This window comes from Vulpes lagopus, chromosome 1 (assembly GCF_018345385.1).
Source record: "Vulpes lagopus strain Blue_001 chromosome 1, ASM1834538v1, whole genome shotgun sequence".
Classification (NCBI taxonomy): domain Eukaryota; kingdom Metazoa; phylum Chordata; class Mammalia; order Carnivora; family Canidae; genus Vulpes; species Vulpes lagopus.
The window spans coordinates 134,318,521-134,339,693 of record NC_054824.1 but is presented as its reverse complement, the minus strand read 5'-3'; positions in this window follow the sequence as shown (position 1 = coordinate 134,339,693).

The following is a 21,173-nucleotide window of genomic DNA, read 5'->3' as shown; positions in this document are numbered from 1 at the left end:
AGGTGATTTTAGGAGATGACTGTCCTTTAAAACCCAGGAATTCCAGTAACCCAGAGCCTTCTTGTGTTTCAAATATTCTTGGTTGTATGTTAAGTGACCCGAAGCCATTAATGATTCACTCATTGGTCTTAACAAGCTAATATGCCCCTAAAGGTGCTTTTAAAACACAAGCTAAGGGAAGCAAAGGGTTGAACCATTTATTCTCTGAATTTGATTGATGTCGACGGGCAATCTGGACAGCTGAGGTCCAAATGCACACGTTTTTTTTTCCTTTTCTTCCATGGCAGGATTGATTTTAGCCTGAATCATCTGAATAATTGCCTTAGCTCCCTTAAGACATGTCTTTCATTTTGTGGGTGTAGACAGCTATAGAAAACAAGTATTATTTTAACCTCCTAAAAACATGGAAACTCTCAAACACAGAGAGGTTAATTGGTTTGACAAATGTCACACAGCTCCTCAGTCGTGAAGCTGAGAGACAGCCTCCAGGTCTCCAAGCTACCCCTCCTCTCAACTCATTAAAGAAAACCATTATTGCTTCTTAAACACATCTATGCTTTCAATAGGAATAATAACCTTTACAATAACACATTCCTTCACTTTGGGGTATACAAAATCATAGTGTAAAGGTATGGTCTAATGAGGTAATCACATGTAAAGAATTTTTATTATGCCCATTACCTAAATGTCACATATTTTCATGTCTTAAACTCATACTTTGCACTTAGGTAAAACAGACAGTAGATGGTTAGAAAACAAACACACAACGGAGGTTAAAGTACTTATTTTTCTCTATCAAATGATAAGTTATGCTATTGGGAATCATGAATTCATCTATCAATCAAGTATTTTGAAGCTCCTTATGTGTTAATGGTGTGTACTGTAGAAAGACAATGTACACAGGATAGGCTCTCACTGGAGTGCACTTTCCATAAGAATGAACAAGGTGCAGCCCTGTAGAGAAGTCAGCACCTCCAGTTTGAAGGACTAAGGTTCCTGACCTGACTCTTACTAACTGACTGGTAAATTACCACTGCCCTTGAGGAGTGGGAACTATAGATAGTATCCAGCTGGACTAATATTTAATGGGTTTTATTTAGAACTTACTGAGATCATGTAAAAGAAATGACTAAAAATATTGAAGGGCTTTATGAATGAATTACTGTATAGTTTTTTCTGTTAAGGGGGAAGGCAAGACTGTATTTAGTACAAGGCTTACATAAGCACCAGTTCCTTAGAATGAATGCTATACTCTGTTAATCTAGAGGAGAAAAATCCATATCTGCATCGGTAGTTGGAAATAACTCTTGTTGGGACTGGCTTTTGGATTGGAGCTTTCATTTATATGGTGGTTTTCACTTTATGTTAACTAATATGATGTCATACATTTTCAGTATAACCCCATTATTTCATGAAGCACTAGGAAAGAAGTTATTAGCCATATTTTCCCTTTAGGTAACTTGAAGTCCATATAAACAATTTTATAATCATCCTCAAGATCACAAAGTAAGCTGCTCCATACAGATGGATCTGTAGCAATGGGCAGTGGGATTGGAATTGTCCCTTACAAACATAAATATAAGAGGGGCACCTGAGTGGCTCAGTGGTTGAGCATCTGCCTTTGGCTCAGGTAGTGATCCCAGGGTCCTGGGATTGAGTCCTGCATCAGGCTCACTGCCTGCTTCTCCCTCTGCCTGTATCTCTGCCTCTCTCTCTGTGTCTCTCATGAATAAATAAAATCTTTAAAAAATACATAAATATAAGATCAGAAAGAAGAGGAAGGAGTGTGTCATATTCAACCACTTGTCTCCATTTTGTGGAGGAGGATGCTGAACTACATGGAAGACTTTAAATTACCTGCGGATTTCAGTTGCAGTCTTCTGTCTCCCACCCCCCTCACAAGTAATTGAAAGTTCTTGTACACTGCATTTTGCTCTGCCTAAAGTATTGATTGTGCTTCTTAGCAGGTTGCTTCATAATACTGGAGGCCTATGGAATGTGGAGGGAACTAAGCATAAGATAAGACCCAAGAGACTTCGAATCTACTCTTAGTTTGGGGACTAATTTGCTCTGTGACTTTGAGCAAGTGACTGAATTTCCTTTAACTCTACTGTATTTAAAATTAGAATAATACCCTTTCCCCTACTTACCTTATAAATGAAGAGATTATACTGAGAATGTACGAGAATAATATACATTAATACAAAGGTTAAAATGCCATACTAATACAAGATTTTTCTTAAGATGGTTTCTTAACTGTGATAGGCTATTACAGAAAAGCATAGCATATATGATTATTAGTCAGTCAAAATGTCCTGAGTACCTAAAAAGTACTACACAGAGGAGACAAATAATTATGGCAGGGTCATGAGAATTTAGGTTGTTGCATCAAACTAAGTAGATGTGATAACTAGATACAGGAAGGCTCACACTCAGTGGAAGTGGCTTGCTAAAGATTGAACAAGTGGTTTACATTTTAGAAAATACAAAATATCAGAGGAAATAAATTTTTCTTTCACAGAGGAGATAAGACTCTACCCTGGTCTGACAAATTGGCAGGATGAGGGAGGGCAAGAAGAAGTCAGTTATTCCTGTAGAGTAGAATGTAACCTCCACAAAGACAGGGCTTTTGGTCCGTCTATTCATTGATGTTTCCCAGGACACCATATATATGTGTGAGGCACCAAATTATGCCTTTTTGAGGCACCACTAATATGTGTGAATGCATAATTGAGAGATGACAGTAAGAGCAAAGAAAAAAACAATGTATAAGAGCAAACTAGGCTATCTTCTTGATAAGAAAAGGTTCATGATGGATTTTAGTAGAAGATAAGTTTTTAAGAGAAAGTTGCAACCAAAGCTGAAACCAACACTTACTACAGGAAGCAAAGCCTCTTATATTTGGAGCAGAGTCCTAGCAATGTTAAATATCTTAATCTGGGCTTGACAGACTCCCAGGCAGGGGGAAGATTTATAGATGTGGTGTGGGGAATCCATAACACCCTCCCCTAATATGGATTGCACAATTGTGTATGTGAGTGTGTTTCTCACAGTTAAGCTTAGTTTTCTGTCAGATGCCTGAGGTGGTATGTGCCATAAAACAGCCAAAGAGACTGAAGTCCTGAAAGCCCGCCTATGTAGCAACTTGGTTGCATGAAGAATCATTTTATCCTATGTTATTATTGCATTTGGGGAGCTTTCATAATTAATTATATCTAATTTTGTGTCATATGCTTCAAGTGTGTGTGTGTTTACTATATTTTAAGGATGTTGACTGTTCCTCTGCTTTCCTGTGTGTGTAGCTCAGTCCCAGCCAGATTGTAGGCACTCAGGAGTGACTGTGCAAATAAAAATAGATCTGAATCCATCAAGTAACACATCTAGCTGAAATAGGGTTTTTTTTCCTGTTATGAAAGCACAATGCTTATTATTTCATACAGATGATCACTTCTGCTATGTGGCTGAACATCTTTGGTGTTCAAATATATCCTCAAGTGCCTCTGAGATGTTGTATGTGCTGAATTCAGTTTCAATAAACACTTCTTAAGAACTTCCCTCCCTAATGGTTGAGGCTACTAAGATGGCAGTCCTAGAAAATATCTCCATGCTTTTTCATCTTGGAAGAAATATAAGGCTCCTACCTAGAGGATCCCTTTACTACAACCACAAGTTATAAAAATAAAATGTGCCATATGAATTTTTCAGGTAAGAAGGCACGCATTTCCAACAAAATTAAAGGAAGCTGTGGGAATATGGATAGTATGGATTGGAAGTATCCTCTGAGAACTATAGGTGGTAGTCTTCCAGTGAGGAAGGAATGAAACTCCATCAAGCTTAGTGAAACCATGGTCACAAGCACCTCTGCCTGTACACATTAACCCAGAAGTAAAGGCTGGAAACTGGTTCTAAAGTTCAATCAGTTTTCATGTTAGCAATTGCAAAAATGATCTTATATAGACATGTCTCAGCAAGATGCAAAGAGCAATATTAGGCATTTCTGGTGGACCTTACTCCTCTTAGATATGGGGCCTATCTTTCACTAGCAATTTTATCAACAGTTTACTAAGAGTGTCCAATAAATGTAAATGCAGACAAGCTTTCTTTTCACACCAGAAACTTAGGTATTCCTAACATTCTTACTGTGGTCACCTTGTTTTATCATAGGCATGAGAATATGGTATCATGATCAAACAAATGATATCAATTATGGTGGTGGGAATATGCACAAAACATAATATGAAACCTCTGACAGTTTTTACTTACTGGTTAAACCAGTAGTGGTAGGACAGGAATTGCTGTACTTCTAGTGAAGTTTAGAATCATGATGTCTTTGTGCATTGTCTGCTAATATTGAGTAATAAAAATTGGATCTAGTAGAACAAATAACCATTTAGTGGCTGAGAATTCTGGTGAGCCCAAGATTGTAGCTTTTTAGCCTCAGCTTTGAATAGGTAGACAGGGCATTTTGATCTTAAAGTTTTAAAAAGCTCATATTAAGCCAGGTAGAATTTCAAGTTGTGAAATTGGCTTTTATTACTTTGGACATGGTATAAGGACTTAAGTGAACCATAAGGTATTTTGACCTTGGCAGGACACAACAGCTTAAGGTAGCTTTGACCAAGGGTAAGCTACTATTGCTATCATGACAGCTTGAAGAAAACTACTTTTGGGTGCTCTGGCCTTAAGCAAAGCATCCCAAGCTTGAATAAAGACCTAGGAGGGCCCCAGCACATGGAAGTAGGCCATAGACTCCTACAAAAGTACCCATAACTGAGGCAAGAAAAGGAAGCCTTTATAAGTAGGCATCTGATTATTTTTTGTATCAACATACAAAAAATCAAGATGGTGGTAGCTTCACCAAGAAGTGTGAGGTCAAGTCAAAGCTTGGTTGATTATCCAGACATTAACTGTTTGCTCTATAAATTACAGATACTAGATTAAAGATGAGATGGATGAGAATTATAGTGGAATATTTACTTATAGGTTATCTGATTTTTACCTTCAGCTCCACCTGAGCGCATTGCCAAATGGCCTCCTCATCATCACTCAGGAGAAGCATCCACCCTGTAGAAGACACTAAAAGTCAGAGCTACCTCAGAAACAAAGACAAAATAGTGCAGTATAGTTGGTGTTATTTTCCCCTCCTTAACTGTAAATAGCAGTTTAAGTGCCAAGAGTGGGTAGATAGAGACACAAGACTGAAAATTTTGAGAAGAAACAGGGTCTTTTATTTTTTTCCTGAAAGAGAGAGAGAGAGAGAGAGAGAGAGAGAGAGAGAGAGAATAGAGTAGAAAGGGGGCAGAGGGAAATGGAGAAAAAGAATCTTAAGCAGATTCCATGCCAAGCACAGAGCCAAATATGGGGGTCAATCTCACGACCACCAAGATCATGACCTGAGCAGAAATCAAGAGTCAGATGTTTAACTGACTGAACCATCCAGGCACCCCAAAATAAGGTCTTAAAAAAAAGAGTGGCTCTAGCTAAACCAAAGAACTGGGAGATATACTATATCTTATCCACTTACAAGCATCCGATTTACTTCTGTGTAGGATGAAAGCATACTAATCTAAGCATAAAAATATCCAAAGGAAATGTAGTAATTATTACAGTTATATATTAGACCTATACCTGAGTAGAGCACTTTAGAATACTCACAGCATGGTAAGTCTTTCAAATGGACCGGACTCAAACTATTTTTGTGTTAGGATCAGCATTCACTGCAATATCTCTAGCCCCATTCCTGTGGCCCCATTGGCATTGACCTTTGCTTGCCTCTTAGGATCTTTTTCTAGTCTTCTGACTACCCCTCTAAAATTGACCTCATACTGATGGGTCACTGATTGGTCACTAATTTTTATGTCCTGAATTCCTCTAGAATAAAACAGGTGCGGTCTAACACCTCATCTCTGTCAATGGAGCTATCAGTGTTTTCCCAATGAAACTTTCTATTGACATCTTTAACACTCTATCAATGTCCTGGCAATAAATGAGATGCTAAGCTCAGGGGAGTTAATTGAGTTTAATAAAGGAAACATTCTTAATGGTAAGGGGGTGGTGAGGTAAAGAAGCCAAAAGAACTTGGTGAAAGACAAACTAGCAAGAGCAGGAAGTCATGACCACCCCTAAAGGAGTCTGGTCAGAGCCAGTGCCAAAGAAGAAAGACTGCCTGATAGGTGTTGTGACCATGGAGGAGAACATGTAAGGAGGCATAGAAGGACCAGGGGAATGAATATAACAAACTATCCCTCCTTCTGACTGACCTCAAACTGTTGTCAGTGTTTTTCATGGGTCAACCCCTACCAACGTTGAGATGGCAAGGGGCCTAGATAGTATAGGCCATAGTGACTAGCCTGCAAGACAAAGTACAGAGGACAGGTGTGTGAGGGGTGGAGCAAGTGGAGGATAATCACTTCAGGAAATCTATCTTCCATGGGAGAGGCAGAATGATGTACCCAACATGCTATACTTGACTGGATCACTTTAGTCATTGAAACACCCCCTTTTCTCCCAATCTATAGAGTTAAGCCCAAGCCAGACATTCAAAGTCCTCCTTGTTCTTGTCTGACTGACCTTGCTGGCACCATCCCCAGAACCTCTTTGCTTCTTTGAATGATTGAAAGCCATTATGCTGGTTTTTTATAGTTTTCCTCACATATCATGTCACTTCTTTCCTTTAGGCTTCTGTTTATGGAATTTCCTCTGGAATATCTTTCTCTCTTTACCTGTCAAATTCAAACATCATCTCCTTTGGGAATCCTTGGCCAAAAGCCACAGTATTCTACACATCTTTTTTTTAAGAATTTACCATAAAATTAAATTAGACCATATGAAGTTTCTGCTGTTCTGCTGTTTTGACTAGCAAAAATGTAATTTCATACATAGACTCCTATCTCTCTTGCCCTTAGGAAAGTCTCCTGAAGGCAGGGCAATCTCCTATTTAGGTTTATTCCTCGGCAGGTAGCTGAATAGCTGCAAATGGTGGGTGATTTATACCTGCTTATGGAGCTGAACAAAGGATCACATTGTATATTTTCTAAGCCATGAGGAGCACAGACTTCATCAATCTTGATTTCTCAGTTGTTTGGAACATAAAACATAACCCAAACCCTTGTTTGTAAGTTCTCATAAGTAAGGGAAATGGCTGAAAATTATCTTTTCCATTCTTATTCTAGACTTGAAGTATGTCAGAATTTGGAAGACTCAGCTTACAAAGTCCACTATAAGCACAGTTTTAAGAATTCTGAAAATAGTAACTCAATAAGTTAGTCAACCTAATTGATCAAATACATGCCCTCAATAGCAAAATTCCAGGGGTAAGAAAGCAGGTTGATACTAGGCATGTTAATATACATAAGTGAACTGTGTAGAGGCTAAGATACCTTATTGTTTTCTAAAAAATCCCTTCTACGTGTAAACTGCAGCTGATTATATTTGATATCATTCAAGGTACAAGGACCTCTAAAGCTGAGGTCTAAAGGAGGCCCACAACTAGACATGGCATTTGAGCCTTCTAGATTTATAGCCTATTTCCAAGTCACTTTGCCTGCTTTATTCACAAAAAAAGAAAAGAGAAATGCCACCTGACCAAAAATGACCAATGAGTGTTCATAAATCTCTCTCAAACCCTATCAAAACTAAAGTTTCTGTGTTAATTCTCCTATAAAAAGAAATGTAAAATTTATTTCAAAATGGGAGAAAGGGAGGGGAGGTCCCCGGCAGGCTTCAGGAAGCCAAGGCATTTGAACAAAATTAGCTCATGTTTCTCCCAGCAGAAGTCACATTTTGGCCCCTCATATCATTAAAAGACCATTTGTTGTGAAATATAAGGACACAGCCTGTGTGTGAGAAAGAACACTTAAAATCCCCCATCCTGCACCCCTGACGGTTAAGTGACGTGGGTCCCCATCCCTTTACGCCTCGTTAGGGCCAGCCAGGGCCAGCTGGCCGGGCTGTCCCCGTCCTCTGGCCTGAGAGCCATTGTCCCGGAGCTCGCCCAGCCCGCATCCCTTTGAAGCTGCTCCAAAGAAACTTTATCCCTCTGTTCCAGCTGGCGTTTCATTAAGCCCTGGCTTCACAGGATTTTCCACTCCCATTGACACATCAGAGCAAAGATGTAGCCATTAAAATAATGAAGAAAAAGGGAGTGAGCAGAGAAGAAACGGTTCTAAGGGGAAATTGAAAAGGAGTACAAGGTTATTTAAAAAATAAAGGCCAACTGTAAAAAATAAAATAAAATCTACCTACTTTCTTGTCTCTCTCTCTTTCTCTTTTTTCCTTCCCTACATGTGTGTGTCCTAAGCTGTCCAAATTTTTCACAAAGCCTCATAAGGATGACTTCAGAGAGGCCCTGGCTCTGCAAAACAGCTGACAGTCACAGGTCTAAATTAGGAGCAGCCAATAAGAATCCCAAAGACATTCTGAGTACACAAACACAAGGGAACTCTGGGCACTGAAGATTTTTATCCTCCCTCAGAAATAAAGCATCACATCTCCTGCTGGCCAGACATCAAGCCCACCTAAGTTATTAACGAACCCCTGTGTGACCTCTGTACTCTTACCTCCATGGTTTCACCCAGCCAGGAGTGTCTGTTCCAGATATATCTTTCACTTCTTCAAAGGTACATTAGCTCCATACTTAACTGGCCGTAAAGTCTTTTTTGATGCTTATCTACTTTTTTGGTAATATATCTATTATGTATTTTTAGTCTCCAAAATTAGATAATGAATTTAAGAATCAAAATAATTTTGTGTTCCTTTGTTGCTATCACTAAAAAGACCTTGCAGAAGACTCTGCACAGAACTTGAATTTGCCATAATATCTGTCCAAGGAATCTGACTTCAGCCAGCTCACCAAAGACATGGACAAGGAAGATGTCACAAAGGCCTTTAAGCTCCCAAAACAGCTGTGACAAAGCCCAGGCACTAAACCTATACATTTTATTCCCTTGGGTGTCATTCAGGCATTGTGATTTCATTAACAAGCTTGCTTTTCGAGCATCTCTTCCCACAGGAATTAAAAGCAGTGACCTAGAAGTGGGCTTTTAGATATATTTCTGATAACAGAAGGCTATGTGACAGCTGACATGTAATTGAAGGAAGAAACAAACAAAAAAGTAAAAAACAATGAACATATTGCTTCATAGCACAAAATTGATATCTATAAAAATGTATTTTTTAAAGATTATTTATTTATTTATTTATTTGAGATAGAGCTAAAGAAAGAGAGAGAACTAGTAGGGAGTAGGGGCAGAGGGACAAGCAGACCCCCTACTGATCAGGGAACCTGATATAGATCTCAATCCTATCCCAGGACCCTGAGATCATGACCTACGCTGAAGGCAGACACTTACCAACTGAGCCCCCAGGCACTCCTAAAAGTATATTTTAAAGTGTACTCAAGAACTCTATGAAAATGCAAAATAAGCATTCTTGAAAAGTATTCTACAAAATGGTTAAAATTTGTTTTTGTGAAACAGAAAAACAAGATATTTAGAAGATATATATCCCCTCTATTTAGGGTGTATATATATATATATATATATATATATATATATATATACACACACACATAAGGAATGACATGTATATAAGTGTGTGTGTGTATATATATATATATATATATATATATATATATATATATATATATACACTCTCTCATTTCAGGTATTTCAGGTAGAATTGAGTGTCACGCATATGAATGGTCAGTTTATATTATCCTGAAATTGATTTACATTTATGCACCTACATTAAAGATCACTGGAAGAAACACTCATTTATTTGTTTTAACCAAGCAATGTAGTGATAATAAAAGCTTACAAAGTACAAGAAAAAACAAGTAGAGTAGGGATCCAATGGAAATAGGTACTAAGAGGAGACTGGACCATACAGGAGGAGATCTTACTTAGCTCTAGAGGACTAACTCATGTTCAAACCTTAACCCTCTCCTCTTTACACTGGCATTGTGTGACTCTTGTCAAATTCCCCAATATCACTGAATCTGGCAATATCTGTGAAAAGTGAGATTACTTATGTTCCAGAGTCTACATCAGGCTCGCATGCAGAAAACCTGTGTTCCAGGACTTAGTTTTTGAGGGAAGCATTCAATATGGCATTTGGCAAGCATTTAGGGTGGGGCTGAGAAGAATGTTAAGGAAAAATCGATCAATCGGCATAGGGGAATTAACTTCTTAACTCTGTAGAAGACAAAAAAATAAGTAAAGGGCAGAAAAATATTTCTTCTCCAATAAGTAGACATTTCTTTAGGAAGATAAAACACACAAATGAACCAACGCTTTCAGAATAATGCAAGAAGATAATGGAGTATGGAAATGGAACTGCAATTGCTGTAGTTAACAAAACTCAGGGTTGAGGGTTGGACAAATCATGGGAGGTTTTGTGATAGCAGTGGTATTGGACAATATGGGAAAGGGCACATGGGGGCACTGCAAATACATGAGTGTGGTAGTGAGCTGAGTCAGCAGTAGACTAGCTGACCGGTCAGTCAAAAGCCTCCTGCTCAGGTCCTGTCTGGCACCAGTACAGAGATCCACAGTGTCCCCATGTCAGAGTCACACAGAGGTTTGGAATCTTGGCTCTGCCACTTACAAACCCTGGGACACTGGGCAAATAATATAACATTGCATTGCCCCAGCTTCTTCACCTGTAAAATGAAGTTAATACCTGCCTTGAAGAGCTAGGGAGAGGATTATATGTGAAATTCATGATAACCATCTGGCATAGTACTAGACTAAACAGCCCATACACAGACATTTTCATCAGTTCCATTATTATCTATTATGGATACTACCATTCTGTCCTCTAGTCTCTCACATCACCTTCTGAACACAAATCCCCTGTCTTTCATATATTCTTTGCACTGCTTTGTTTCTGTCTTTACCTAATTGCAACTATTTTTTAACAATTTTATTTTAAAATTTCATTTACATTATAATTTCTCTCTGGATAATCCATCCATTGATGTAAGTAAGTACCAAAGCCCCCTATTATTATTGTGTTGCTATTTCTGCCTTTAAGTCTGTTGTTATTTGCTTTACATATTTAGGTGCTCCTATGCTGGGTGTGTAAATACTTACAAACATTATATCCTCTTGTTGGATTGACCCATTTTTCATTGTGTAATCCTCTTCTTTGTTTCTTATAGTCTTTGTTTACTTTCTCTTTTGACTGATATAAATATAGCCACCCCAAGTTTCTTCTACATTTGCACTTCTGCCCATTTTTTTTTTCTTTTTAATGATCTGATTGGGCAAGTTCCACTGTCCTGTCTTCTTGGTTTCCAGTCCTTTCTTCTGCTTCATCTAATCTGTTGTTGAACCTCTCTAGTGTATTTTTGAGTTTGGTTATTTGTATCCTGTTCTAAGACTGCTGTTTGATACTTTCTTATATTTTCTCTTTATTGAAGTTCTCATTATACTCATCCACTCTTCTCCTAAATGCACTGGGCATCTTTATGACCATTACTTTGAATTCTTTATCAGGTAAATTATTTATCTCTTTCATTAAGGATTTTTTCTAGGGTTTTATTTTATTCTTTTATTTGTAATGTGTTCCTCTGTTTCTTCATTTTGCCTGAGTCTGTATTTGTCTCTATGAATTAGATGAAAGAACCACCTCTCCCAGTCTTGAAATATTGGCCTTGTATAGGAGATAAAACTTATCATTCAACTTTTCCCTAGCTCTTGGTTGTCTCTCAAACCCTTCATGTTTATTTAAATAGCCTATTTTATTTTTAATAGCTCCCAGTCATTGATGGTGTGCCAAAACCAGTCATTGTCACAAAGGGGTGGATCTCAGTCAGCACCTAGATTCAGGCTGATAGGAAGCCAGACCCTCAGGCAGCAGCTTTTAAAGGATGCCAATATCTACATACCAGTGGGACTGTAAGCATAAACCAGAGCCAGGCAATCTGGAGGTGTCCCCTAGGCAGCAGTCACAATAATCAGAGATCCAAACAAAGTGTATAGGTTCCTCTCTGGGAGATACTGGTAAGCTATTGCAAGGCAGAGGGAGAGCACAAAGATGGCATCCTCTGGCTTATGTTCCCTGAGAGTACCATAGCCTCTAGATGTGTGGCAAATTTGAAGCTTGCCCATAAGGCCAGGTTTCTAAGACTAGCAAGTAAGCCTCTTTCATAGAGAGACTGGGTGTTTGAATCTTTTGTCTATGCGGTGCTCGGGAGTGATAGCCTGCCAAAAACTGTCTCTCTAGTTGTTACCATCCTGAGGGAACCAAGAATTCAAGCTCTCTTGGCCACAAAAGCCTTCAAATCAAGTGGTATCCCCTATCAGCCACACACACACACACACACACACACACACACACACACACGCCACAGGACACTAGATTAGAAAACTGTAGCACCAGACACATATAAGAACTTCCCTCCAAGAGATGCTGATGCTCTGAAAAGTTTCAGAGGGAGAGTACAAAGATAGTGCCTGGCCTCCAAGGTCACAGAAAAGGTTCAAAGTTAGTTCTTAGAAGTATGTTTAATCAGAAGACTTCCCTCAGACTATAGCTATGATGATAAGCTAATTAAGCCTTTTTTCGCAGAAAGTTAGAGCTCCTGGATCTATTGCCTTTTGCTGTGTCCTGGAAGTGGTAGCTGTTTAAGAACAGCTTCTCCATTGGTTAGAATCCTTTTGGACCCACAAGCATAAATGCCACTGGCCACCAGACCCAGGAGGTGTAGCAGTGTCCCCTGGCAGCAGCTACAATAATCAAGGTAGCAGAGAAAGATGTGAGCTTTTTCTTGGAAGATACTGGTAAATTGGAGAGAAGCAGAGGAAGGGCACAAACATTGTATCCACCAGCCTCTATTCCCTTAGAGTAGCTCCTTGGACCCCTTTAAGTTTGCTAAACCAGGACCCTGCCCCACAGCCCAAAGCTCCTGGCCAAGGAAATAGGCCTTTTTCTTAGAAAGACTGAATATGTGTCTTATTCTCCTGTCTGTGCAGTGCCCTGAGAGTGGTGACCTGCCAAGAACTGAATCTCTGTTTGTTATTGTCCCATAGGACCCAGAAACATGAGCCCCCTTGACCTCCAGAGACAGGTGATCAGTCAGTGGCCCCTGGGTTATAGCCATAAGAACCAGGTCACCAGACATAAAAACTGGGGCACCAGACATCTGTAGAAGCTCCCTTCTTGAAAATACCTAGTGCAGCAAAGGGAGAGTGTGTAGATGGCACCTACTTACTAGCTGGAGGGAGGCGGAGGGAAAGTACAAAGATGGCAGATAGATAGATAAATAAATAAATAAATAAATAAATAAATAAATAAATAAATGAAAGAAGAAAAATAGTGAAAGAAGAAAATTTGAAAAAGGAAAGAAGATAAAGAAATAAAAAAGAAATAAAAAAATAGAAAAAAAATAGATGATGCCCACTGATTTTAGCAAGGCAGATAGAGAGTAGGAAGATGGCACCCAGCAGCCTTTGTCTATGGAAACTACCCCAGCAGGCTTCTGCCCTCAAATCAGGGCAATAAAATTAGGAAACAAGTCTCTTTCACAGAAAGTCTGGGTGCTTTTCAAAGGGCTGCTTCTCTGTGGGTCCCAGGGCAGATGAGTCTGTTTTTCAGGTTCATGGGTATGGAACCTCTTTAGTTTTCAAAGAGAGATAGATGTTTTGGGGGCTTGTCTCTCAGGTGCCAGTTTTAAAATCAGGGTACCCAATATGGGTATAAACCTTTCACTCTTTCAGGAAAAGTTCTGAATTTTGAGTTCCCTCCTGATTGTGGGTTGCTATGGCAGGAATGGGGTTTATGGTGAGATGGTGTCTCAGCCTTTCCTACTGACTTCAATGTGGTTTCCTGCTCACTTGCCTGATGTGAAGGGATTGCTCTGCCACTCTTTATGGTGTGTGTTTATTTGTTGAAGGAAATTGTTCCATCTATAGCTGTAGATTCAGTGTATACTTGGAAGGAGGTGAGTCCAGGATCTTCTTGTGTTGCCATCTTGAACTAGAACTCCCTTAAATTGCACTATTGAAATCATTCTCTACCCTTAACTCTCTTTCGTGTTCCCCAAATTATATCAGCTTGCTATCTTCCATCTCATTCTTTAAGGTCTACATCAATCATATCTCTTAAAATCATTCTAAGATGCCTGGGCACATTTTATTGCATATTTTAACCTCTGTTATCACTATTGTTATAAACCGCATTGTATTATAATTTATAGTACAGGTGACACTTCTCATTGACTTGTGAACCCTATGAGGCAAGAGTACTTTTTGTTAAATTTAATTTTCCTAGGGGTCTCTTTACATAAACTTGATGAGATGGGCCCAAAGCATCTAATTCTCTTTGTTTTCTTCCTGAGGATGGAAACCAGGTTACTATTTCCATCTTTAGGAATCACTTATATTTTTCAAAGTAGGAGAAGTCTTAAAGGGAAATAACCTGACAATTAGGCAACCTTGAGCCTATAGAGCATCTTGAACAAAGGGCACTTTTTTGATATCCTCCCTGCCCCGCTTAGAAGGAGTCCAGTAATATATGATTCTTGGATTGTACATATTGTGGTGTGTGTGTGTGTGTGTGTATCCAAATGCCATGAGAGTCTCTGTATTGTCTGGCTTCATGCATGTTTTTCAAGGTTTCAAAATCCATTAACTAGAGCTTATTTAGCTTCGCCTGATATGATAGCTTTTATTGTGTGAGTATGTGGGGATTTTTTTTTAACAGAAGCCAAGTGTGCCCTTTGGATGAATTGATTTCCTCAATCTCATGGTGAAATATTGCATTTCAGTTGTCAGTTTTGATTTATTGTTTCTTTAAACATTAAATCTTCCTTTGCATTTTTATTGGTTTCATTAAAAATGTTCTGCTCATCTTTTTCATGGCCACCTCCATAAAGGCAAGGAAGGCCTCAGTGAGAGAGCCTTGGGGGACCCACAGAGTCCCCTCCTTCCTGCAAAGTCCTCCTGGCTCATGGTCTTTCATTGGCTGCATGTTCTGAAGGATCAGCAAACAAACCAACAAAAACGCTGCCTGCTATTGTTATGGAGTTTATAAAAATATGTATTAAATCTAATAACTTTGGTGTGTAATGAGGCACAGAGCATATGTCAGAAGTATGGTGTCCAAGCAGCAGTGGGCTTGAATGGTTTATCTTGCTGGCAAATGTGTTACATGAGATTTGACCCTTAAATTGAGCACCGGGAGAGATAAATAGAGTAATCAAAAGGACTCCCGTACAGTCATAGGAACCTGGAGCCATCTGGTCAAGACAAAAATAAATCAGTAATGCAACTGGAAATGGTCTCCAGAGACCTTTGAGGATTGGTTTAGCATCACTGTCTTTCAAATTGTGGAGCAGAGGAAACTGACAGCAAAGATCAGGAAACCAACTCTAATTAACACACACACAGCAAAGGGCTCAGAAGTCTTTTCAGACTGAAATGCCTCATACCTGAGGGACTAAAACCCAGACAATAATTTGAAAGTCCCATAGCTTGGTTAAGACAAAAATAAAAGCATGTATTGATTGTTGGATAAGCTTGTGAAGTCCTGATACAGAAAAACAAACAAAACAAAACAAAATAAAAACAGAACCTCCATTTAATCAGAATTTAACAAACCAGAATTTTCAGTTGTGCAGTTTAATTTGCTGACTTGAATTAAGAAAACTAGTATCCAGTCTATCTCTTTAATAAATCTGTCTTTCCTCAACTTTTTAGATATTGGCAAAGTGAGAAATTAACAAAATGATGTGAAATGTTTGAATACAGCTCATTTTCCTCAATGTTTTCTTTGTTTTTTGAGGCTGAGCCAAAACCGTCTTATTGGTTGTACCTAATATAAAAATACTTATTAAAATCATCCTGAGTTACACTGACTCAAAACCTCGAAGCTAAGGCATTAGCAATATAAATTGACACAAAAAGAAATGTAAATACTGTTTTGATTTCATTTTTGGAAAAAGTTTTAAATTGTACCAAATATGTTTTCACCTATATCACATTAAACATTTTGACCAGAATTTGCATTTTGGAACAGTTATTTAGGATCATTTAATGGTAAATGGTATATGGAGCCACTTCTGCCCCAATCTCCCACGACTCCGTCTGTCTGTGTTATGTCGAAGATTACGCAGCAGGCCTCCTCATCCATCACAGCTTTCTCATTTGTTCAGCTCATACATAAGAGCTGAGAGCTCACTCCATGCAAGTTGCTCTGCTTAGAAATATGTGAGTTAAAGGAATGTCTGAGACAAGGTACCTGTCCTTTGAGTATAGATTCTGGAAGAGGACTACACATGGAGATAAATGAGAACATTCTGGACAGTGTTACCAGTGAAGTTCAAGACACACGGTCTGGTTGGGCAAGGAGGAGCTTATATGCTGTCCCATTTGGCCCTGTCACACTTAAACTCATTGTGATTCAATATTCTCTCCTGTAAAATGGAAATCATAACAATATTTGACTTGTAATTTTGTTTTAAAGTTTAAATGAGTTAAGGCATATAAAGCATTTAGAACAGCAACCAACACTTTTCAGTACCCAGGAAAGAGCCGATTCTTATATTCACATTATTACTGCAAGTATCTTACTTGTGGTGATTATTATTTGGTCCTTTTATGTACTGACTCTAGTCTTGTTTTCTTCCTCACACCTAGATGTTAGTAATTTAAAGATTTGGCCACTGCCTTGCCTTTTTTTTACTGAGACATTGGCCCACTACTATGGGCATTTAGAGAAATGGAAGGTGCTGTTTTTCCCCAAGGAGCTTCTAGTTTAAGTGGAAAGACAAGAATTAGACACACACAGACATACTTGTGACATCTAGTAATAAAGCACAATAAACACAAACTGATTGGATGGAGTATGTTCAGTCCTATGTAGCACAATAGCCACACTATATGCTTCTAGTCTATTAACATTATAATGGACATTGTACTTATGAACTATGATTACACTGTACATTTCATCCAACTTTTTCTTTTCTCTGTAGTTAATAATTGTCTCTATTTTTGTTTAGTTTTCTGATTCACCCCAAATAGAGTACATAATATTTAATATAGTTACAAGTATCTTAGAATTAACATCAGTTGAACTTTTTTTTTCTTTTTTCTTTTTTTTTTTTTTTGAGACATCTATTCTGTAGCCTTCTTTCTCCTTACTTCAGTCTAGGATAGACACATCTATAAAGTTAGGATTTCCCTTCGTCATCATCTGGAGAATTCCATTGCCTCTTCTTTTGGTGAAGCCCCATGTACTGAATTATATGTTTCCATATTTCTTGCATAGATAGGAATCTGTTATAGCAGCTTTCTAAAAAAGGATAAATAGCACATACATTTTTTCGAGTTTGAAACTGAGCATGTCTGAACATGTCTTTATTTTCTCTTCATATTTGATTGTTTGGCTGGATATTAGATTCTAAGTAGAAGATTATCTTCTTTATAAATTTGAAAGCTTTTCTCTATTTTCTTTAAGCTTCAAATATCTCCTCTTTAGAAATGAAATGTAAGTCTGTTTCCAAACCCTCTCATTTCATTGTCTATAGCCATTTAGGATCTTCTCCTTAACCCTCCAGTTCTGGAATTTCACAATGACACCCTTTGCTGAGGGTTCTGTTCTCATTCATTTTACATGATATGTGGTGGCCTCATTTTTTGTTTTTTTAGAGACAGGGAAAGAGAGTGTATGCATGCATGAGCAGAGTGAAGAGGGGCAGAAAGAGAAGGAGAGGGAGAATCTTAAGCCAGCTCCACTGTGCAGAGCAGAGCCCAATATGAGACTCCATCTCAGTGTGATCATGATCCTGAGATCATGACTTAAGCCAAAATCAGGAGCTGGATGCTTAATGGACTGAACCACCCAAGTGCCCCTGGTGGCCTCATTTTTTTTTAAAGCTGGAAACATGTCTTTTAAATCTGGGAAATTATCTTGTATTATTTCTTAGATAATTTTTATTCAGTTTTGTTTCATCCATTATCATAACTTCTATTACTCTTTGTACTGTAACTCTCAAAAATGTTCTAGTTTTCTTATATTTTCTCTTTTATTTTCCCATTGTCTTATTATTTTGCCTTTTAGATTTCTTTACAGATTTATTTATTTATTTGAGAGAGAAAGAGAGTGTGTGAGTGCATGTGGGAAGGAGCAGAGGGAGAGGGAGAGAGAGATAACTCAAGTAGACTCCCCACTGAGGGCCGAGTCCAACACAGAACTCAATCCTAGGACCCTGAGATCATGACCTGAGCCAAAATCAAGAGTCAGACACTCAACAAACTGAGCCACCTAGGTACCCTAAGAAGGTTTCTTTAATATCTATTCCTTGGTTTGAGCTTACACATTTCTGCCCCAAATTTTTAATTTACTATAGCCCATACTTTTTCTCTGAATATTCCTCTTGTGAAGCAATCAATTTTCATTTCACTTTTCTTTCAGGAAAAAACCCTTTTTAGATTATTGGAAGTTTTCTTTTGCTCCTTACATTGTCTCTGTTTCTTCTGGTCTTATTTAATCTCTTCCTTTTGATCTTTCATTCTTATTTTTCAGACCTTCCACAAACACCTGGTTATCACTTCTGGTATATTCATACCAGAATATACCACTGATATAGATTAAGAATAAATACAAAAAATATAGAATAAAATATAAAATATAGAATATTTTATATAGAATATAAAATATATATATAAATATATATATATATATATATATATATATAAAATTTTTCTATTTATATAGAAAAATATAGAATAAAGCACTGATCTAGATTTCTGAGTTCAAGAGCAGGGACTGTCGGGGGCACCTGGCTGGCTCAGTGGTTGAGCATCTGCCTTTAGCTCAGGTTGTGATCCTGGGGTCCTAGGACCTAGTCTCGCATCAGGCTCCCCCAGGAAGCCTGCTTCTCCCTCTGCCTATGTCTCTGCCTCACTCTGTGTGTCTCTTATGAATAAATAAATAAAATCTTTTTTTTAAAGAGCAAGGAGTGTCAAATGGCAGATGTCACTCTAGGTTTATCAGGGGGTGACAGCATTTTCATTTAGGCCAGAGTGTCAGGCTGACGTGAGAAGTAAAAAGCTCAATTTCCTAGCATTCTCAAAGATGATAAAGAAGAGTTAGGCCAGGATGTGATTAGCTGGTTATGTAGGCTTTCATTAATAATCTGTTTTTGATGCAACATTTTACCTCAACGTTTAGTTAAGGCTATGATTTCTAAAAATCAGAGCTTCTATGGTCTCATTGTTCCAGAAGACAAACTTGCAGTCTTCTGACCCCATTGGTACATTGAATTTCCTGGCTATCCAAGATGAGGACTAACACCTAAGTCCTAGGTTTTTTTATTGCCCCTATAAAGACTTTCAATGTATCCTGCAGTTTTAAGACCTAACTGGTACTTCATCATCCAAAATGCCAGCACATCTAAATTCTAAACATTTCCAGGCTTATACCATGAATGGTTTTGCTAATATTTGGCTATTGACTAGCAGACATTCAGGTATCAACTTCCTCTGAGATGTTCAGCCAGTAAGCCCCTGCTTATCTCATTCTAGTTCCTCAAGTTTGTTGGCTTCTTTCATTGACTCTTGTCACTCTGTTCCTTCCTCCCTCCTTCTCTCCCTCCCTCCCTCCCTGTTTTCTTTTCTTTTCTGCTCTCTTTTCTTTTGTCTTCTCTTATTTCTTCTAATGTCCCCATATAAAGCTTCAAGAGCAAATAGAAGATAAATGTGTCTGTTTAATTCACCATGTCTAACTGGAAACCAGGATTGGATTTTAATGGTTGCATTCTGGGCCCCAAGGCAATGTATTGTGGGAGATATTTAAGATATTTAAGGGTTAAATCATTACATGTATGATTTTCTAAATCATACATCATAGTACATGAGATTTGACCCACGGGTTTTAGATAAATACCCATTGTTACAATTAAATATTTATTTGCCTGGGGATTGTGAAACCCAATATTTATTAACATATTTCAAGAGTCATTGCAAAGACAATAGTAGCCATCATGTTTGCTTCCTAGTCTTTGGAGTAGTATTTTTATAGCCAGGAAATTTATTTAGCAGCATCCTCTGATACTTTATTTTTCTGAATAAGATTACAATCTTAGGATTAATTATACCATGTGTAACTGAAAACCTTAATGAAAAACATGGTCACCAGAGACATCTTGAAAATATTTTCTCTGACAGATCCAGTTCACCTAAATACTCACCTTGCTGACATCAACAATTTTGAAAGCCTCAGTTTGAATGTGTGTGCACACCTGGGAACATGCATATCCAGAAAAGGTATGAGTTTTATGAAGGCTGCAGAGCTGGCAATATGTACAAGAGCTTTTCACATCAGGAAGTATCCTTCACATGGGATGATAGAAGAATAAAATCATGGAGATAGAAAAAGGCCGAAGAAATCCATGGTCCCTGTATCCAACTGAGGAACTTTAAGAGGACCCCTTTTCTATAGCATCCTTGATATGACCAGTGTTTATAAAATGATAGGCCATCCATCAAATTGAAAGCTATTTCTTCCTTTACAAAATAGCTAAAATGGTTAGAAAGATCTTTTTTGTATTTAATCTGATCATATTGATTACCTTTATATTTCTTTTCTTTTTCCTAATTTCTTTTCTCCTTTTCCTTTTTATGCTAACACCAAAAAAATCATTGATCTGGCTATGAACAAACAAGTATCACCAATATATCCATGATGGCATCTTCAGTGAGATCAAAGATTTCAAGATCATCAAGGACTTAGTGTCTAGATTATAGGATATTTCATTGAAGTTTCATTCAATATTCAGTCATCCCAGTAAAGACCTCAAAGTTTGGTGTATGTGTACACGTGTGAGTGGAAGTATGTGTGTATGTCAGTGAACGTGTGTGCATGTGTGAAAGAGAGAGACAGAGAGAGAAACACGGTATATACTGCATTGTTCTCATTTTGTTACAGGAAAATTGTGAAAAATTAAGCCATAAGTTGGATCTGTGGACAGTGATATTAAAATAATGCAAAAGCAATTTTAACATTGATTCTGGACATATAAACAAAGAACGTCACTTGTGATGGACTCTATTGTCATCTTATAGCAAGATCCCAGCCTCTTTACCTGTTTAGGTCTTGAGCCCCTCAAATTCTTATTTTTCTAAAATCCTCCCAGCCTCTTGGAAAGATGACCTCATATGTATCTTCAT